Genomic DNA, 6,476 nt, shown 5'->3' with positions numbered 1-6,476 from the left:
TCACATTTCACTTTAACCATGTTCCTTCGTCTGCTCTAGGTATCTCAGAATTTCCCCAGTTTAATTTACAGTGTTTGGCTCTCCTATCTACAGGTTGAAATGTCATAGTTACTCTTAATTGTGGAGTCTTCTCCCCCAAATGTGGGGTTGGACTCGTAAAAGTGTCCTGGCTGGTGGATTGCTGCCTGTATTCTAGTGTACAGAGCTAAATTTGCCTCTGAATGGCAGTGCCATATCCATTATTGTGTTTAGGGGTGTCTATGAGCTTGGCATAACTTTGGACATCACTTCTAGTCAGCAGGGTTGTATTCCTGTTTTCCCAAAGGTTTGGCTTTTGAGTGAGGCTTGGCCTTCATTTTGACATGGAGGCCTTTGGGAGAGCTCTCACTGATTAATGTTTGTTGGGGTTTTAAATTCTCTAGTGGCCCAAAGTTCTGACCTCAGATTTCCTACTTCAGGGGTTCATGCCCAGCTCCTTACTGTGGCACCAAGTTTTCACAGACTGCGTAGCATAGAAGACAATACTCCAAGATGAGTGGCAAAAGCAACAATGAATAGCTAAGAATGCACAAAGGCTGACATACAAATAAAAAAAAAAAAAAAGAAAAGAAAACCATGGATAAAAAAGGATTTTTTTTTTAAAGAAAACAATCAAGTTAATAAAGAAACTGCTAATTGGAAATGAATACCAAAAATTAGACTAGCAAAAATACAAAACCAAAAACATGGGGGAAATGCAGAATAACTATTTCTGTAAAAATAGGGAAAAGAATATGAATTTATTTAAAAATACTTTAGAAATGCAAAAAAAACGGTTATGAAAATAAATTTTAAAGGAATAATAAGAAAAGAACAACATGAGAGTGAAAAAGAAAGAAAATTAAAAGAAAGAAAAGATAAGGCAGGTTTAAGAAGTCAAGAAACAAGTCTCTAAGATGGCTCAGATGGTTAAGAATCCACCTGCTAATGCCAGAGACTCAAGAGATGCACATTTGATATCTGGGTTGGAAAGACCTGGAGAAAGAAATGGCTATCTTCTTCAGTGCTTCTTAAGTCGTGCCTAAATTCCTTAGACCGAAGAACCTGGTGGGCTACAGTCAGTGGAGTTACAATGAGTCAGACACAGCTGAGCACAAACGCATGCACGCAAATGAAAATGAATACTAAAGACAGAGGATGAGATGGCTGGATGGCATCACCAATTCAATGAACATGCGTCTGAGCAAGCTCCAGGAGTTGGTGATGGAAAACAGAGAAGCGTGGCAAGCTGAAGCCTGTGGGGTCACAAAGAGGCACGACTGGGCACGACTGAGTGACTGAACTGAACTGAAACACTACAAACTACTGTTTCAGCTGAACTGAAACATCAAAACTGCAAAATAAAGAAAACATGGCGAAATGCAATATGACTAACTGTTTAAAAAAAGTTAATTAATTTAAAGTAAGGTGTTTTTAAAATGGAAAATGTTTGTTATAAAAATAATAAAGAATAGCATGACAGAAGTGGATGGTAGAGGAATAGGTTCACATGAAGTGTGTCTCTCTTCACAGATACTTCAGGAATACATCTCAGGCACGGAAGATCTCACAGAAAACCAGCTGAGAGGGGGCAAGAGTTCCCGGCCGCTGGAAAGTATATACAGATCCACACGAATGTCAGTAGGATGAAGGAAGGAGGGGAAAAAAGCAAAGTGAACAGAACTGAAACAAAGGGGTGGGGGAACAAAGGCAGGGCCCATAAACCCATATCAGTGTAACTGTTTTGGAAAAAAGGGGTAGTGGTTGGGGAGGTGGGAGAGTGAGACAACTGATCAGTTACAGTCTGAATAGAGTGAGAAACACACAGACAAATCCTGCCACAGCTATACATATCCTGCACAAGGACGATAGTCCCCCAGAAAGCACAGCAGTTGCAAGCTGGAGCATAAGGACTGGAGAGTAATTCCAGGGCAAGGTCCAGTGCTGACGGCAGGGAGATGGCCCAAGAGATTGTGAGGGAAGAAGTTGTGGTGGGAAATGATGCGGAGGAACCCCAGGTAGTCATGGAGACACGACAATACTGACAAGTCAGGCATAGGGAGAGGAGCCATAACCTTAGTTTCTCTCTCGCCAAGTGCCAGCACCTGGCAGCTGAACAATAGAGAAGGACCCCAGTCAGGGGAGACTTTTAAGTGTCTGATGCACTGAGCAACAGAGAAGGACCCCAGGCAAAGTGACCACTTAAGTACCTGAACGGGTTGAGCAATCAAGAAGGTCCAGCCAAAGAAACCCTGTCATTGCCAGATGCCAGAGTCTAGAAAAAGCCCTAAGAGCACAATAGACACATAAGGCACCCCTGTGTACACTTCATTGCCATGGTCTCTGTGATCCAAACAACCAGATCCCGTGCGTGCTTGATCCTTACTGGGGAGGAACAGCCAGAAAACACTTAGAGATACTTCCCTAGCCACTGGCTCCCTTGAGTACCTGGTGCTGTCGGCGCCTGTGTAATCCAAGCAACTGTGACACACCCACACTTGGTCCTCACTGGGTCAGACCTAAGTCTTCCAGGACAACCTTGGGAGCAACCCCCTGTGGACAACTCACATGCAGATGTGGAGAAAAAAGTCACAGTTGAAACACAGGAGCAGAGCATCTAAGGGAAAGGACCCCAAACCTTCCCACCAGCTGTACATGTTGCAGATTAAATCCACACAATCAACTAGGCAAACTCTGTGTCTATGGAATGAATCAAAAAACAATGAAAAATCCCACAAAGGAAAATAAAATATCTCTGGAAACTGTGAACGCTGGAGAAAAGAATACACAGATAAGAGCAGATTAGAGTTTGAGATGCCCCGACAGTTGGTCCAGAGACCACCCCAGTGTTGAAGGGCATTCTAGGAAGACCAGGTGTGCTGTGATTCCCAGCAAGAGAGAAGACACTGACAGCAGAGACTCAAGAAAAACACTATTCTTAAATTTTGACTTGTTCAGTAGTTCCTTCTTGACATTTTTTTCTTTTTTTTCCTCTTTGTTCATTTTCCCCATGTTGCTGTATTTGTTGATTTTATTAGTACTATTGGATCTAAAGCTTTTGAAAAATTCTTAACCACACTTTTAATTTCCTTTATATATATCCACCTGTACCTTGACCTTTAGTGGTTATGTGGGTTTTTTTAATTTAAAAATATATATATATTTATATTTATTCTTTGGTTTGCTGTTCTTATTGTGATTTCCCTGCGGTAGTTATTCTTTAGCACATATAGATCTTTTTTTTCTACCTCTGTTTAACATTGTCTTTCTATTCTTTTTTCTCTACCTTTTTCTCATCATGTCTGTTAGTTTCGTTTTTGGCACTTTATTCCCTGGCTGTCATCTTGCTTTGGGATTTTTTTTTTTTTTTCTTCAGTTTTTAGTTAGCTCTGTTTTTGACTGGAATTCATACTATTGTAAGTTTCCTTTGTTCACTGGGTAAATCTATTGTACATTCTTTTTTTCAATCTTTTGGTTTGGTTTATCTGTGTATATGTGTTTTTCTGTGTGTATTCTTTTATTTTTGCTATTATTTGCCTGATTTTGTATTTACCATTTTCTGGGACTCATCATTTGTTTCTTATTTTGATCTTTGTGCTTTTCATGTTTTCTTAACTCCCATTTAGTACCATAATAGACCATGGGTGAAACCTCCATTCCCCAGCTAGATATTGGGCCCTGAGCCTTTGGAGTGGGAGCCTTGACTCCAAGACGCTAAACTGCCAGAAAATTTCAAATCCTATGAATATTAATTAGTGATAATTCCCACAAAGGCCTCCACCTGTATACAAGGCCTGGCATGACCCAAATGTCAGCAGCACCCAATGGAGGCTGCCTCAGCCAAACAACAAACAAGACAAAAATACACACTCAATCATCAGCAGAAATGACTACCAGTTCAAACAGTACTGACCATCAGAGGGGGAAAAGCTCACTTCCTATCACCAGAACACAAGCACAAGTCACAGCCAGCATGAAGTCTACAGAGGCCATTGGATAAACCTTTCACACTGAAACCAAGGAAAAAACGAATTTGACCTTCAAGTATGAGAAAAAAGAAACATAATAATTTAAAAGGAATGAAATGCCACAGAAATATTGCACAATGAAGGAATATGCTAGAATCGCAGAAGACCAAATAACCAAAGAGGAAATAGGCAAACTAACTGAGAAACAATTCAGAGTAATGATAGTAAAGATAATGCAAAACCTCAAAAATGGAAAGGAGAAAATACAAGAATCAATTAACACATTTAACAAGTACCTAGGTGAAATAAAGACAAAAGAGAGATGAACAACATGACTACTGAAATTAAAAATACTCTAGAAGGAATAAACAGCAGAAAATTTGAGGCAGAATGGACAAGTGAGCTGGAAGATAGAATAGTGGCGATAAGTGCAGACCTCTGACACAGTATTAAACACACCAGCATTTGAATTATAAGGGTCTCAAAGAAGAAAAGAACAAAAAAGTGTCTGAGAAATTTTGAAGAGATTTTAGTCAAAATTTCCACAGTATAGGAAAGGAAACAGTCAAACAGGTTCAAGAAGAACAGAGAATCTTATATAGGATAAACACAAGTAGAAACATGTCCAGAGGCCTACTAATCAGACTAAAACAGATTAAGCACAAAGAAATAATACTAAAACCAGCAAGGGAAAACCAGCAAGTAACATACAAGGGAAAACCCATGTGATTAACAGCTGATCTTTCAGCAGAAACTCTGCAGGCCTGAAGGGAATGGCAGGATATATTTAAAGTACTGAAAGGGAAAAATCTACCACCAAGATTATTCTACTCAGCAAGGATTTCATTCAAAATTGATGGAAAATTAAAAACTTTTACAAGCAAAGTTAAGATATTTAGTGCCACTAAACCAGCTTTGCAACACATGTTAAAGGGACTTATATAGACAAGAAACACAAGAGAATGAAAAGACCTATAATGACAAACCCCTGAAAATTAAGGAATATTTATATTAATAATTACTTTAAATGTAAATGGATTAAATGACCCAACCAAATGACCCAAAACCAAGACCCATATTATGCTGTCCGCAGGGATACCCACTTCAGAGCTAAAGACACATATAGACTGAAAGTGTGGATGGAAAATGATATTCCGTGCAAAGGAAAATCAAAAGAATTCCAGAGTGGCAATACTCACAGAAGAAAAATCAGACCTTAAAATAAAGATATTAGAAGAGATCAGGAAAGATGCTATATAATTATCAAGGGATCAATTCAGGACTGAGACATAATAATTGTAAATAGTTATGTACCCAACATAGGAACACCTTGATACATCAGAAAAACACTAACGGACCTAAAAGGAGAAATTTACAGAAACACAATAATAGTAGGAGAAACTAACACTCCAGTGACACCAATTGACTGGTCATCAAAACAAAAAATTAATAATGAAGCATAGACCTTAAATGTCACATTAGATAAGATTGGCCTAACTGATATCTTCAGGACACTTCATCAAAATGCAGAAAAAAATTTTTTTTTTCTCAAGTGTACATGCAATTTTCTCCAGAGTAGGCCACATCTTGGATCACAAATCAAACCTCAGTAAATTTAAGAAAACTGAAATCATATCAAACACATTCTCTGACCATACCATGAGACTAGATTTAATTTCAGGAAAATATATACAAACAAACAAACAAACACATGGAAATTAAACAAAACATCCCTAAATAATAGGGATGCTACTGAAGAAGTAAAAAGGGCAATCAGAGGATTCCTAGAAACAAATGAAAATGAAAACACAATGTCCCCAGAATATGTGATGCAGCAGAAACAGCTGGAAGAGAGTTTATAACAATACAATCCTGCCTCAAGAAACAAGAAAAACATCAAATAGGCAACACAACTCTACACTTAAAGAAACTGGAAAAAGAAAAAGAACAACAAACAAAATTAGCAGAATAAAGTAATCAGAAAGAGCCAAACAGAAATAAATGAAGAAGAAATGAAGGAAAGGATAGTAAAGATTAATAAAGCTTCAAGCTGGTTATTTGAGAAGATAAACAATATTAACAAACAACTAGTCAGATTCATCAAGGAAAAAAAGAGAGTGAGAAGAATCAAATTAAAAAACAAACAAACAACAACAAAAGAAACCTAGGCTTGAAAATGTAGAAGTAACAAAAGACAAATCAGAAATACAAGGGATCATAAGAGACTATTATGGGCAACTATACAGCAAAAAAAAAAAAAAAAAAAGGACAAATGAGGAAATGAACACATTCTTAGAAAAGTTAAATTCTCTGACTGAATTGGGAATAAATAAAATACAATCACATCAACTCCAAGCACCAAAATAGAAACTATTATCAAAAATCTCCCCCCAAAACAAAAAGCCCAGGGCCAGATGGCTTCACAGGTGAATTATATCAAACAGAAAGAGAAGAGCTAATACCAATCCTACTGAAACTCTTTCCAAAAAA

This window comes from Dama dama, chromosome Y (genome assembly GCF_033118175.1).
Source record: "Dama dama isolate Ldn47 chromosome Y, ASM3311817v1, whole genome shotgun sequence".
NCBI lineage: Eukaryota > Metazoa > Chordata > Mammalia > Artiodactyla > Cervidae > Dama > Dama dama.
The sequence above is the reverse complement of the archived record's forward strand: the minus strand, read 5'-3'. Positions refer to the sequence as shown.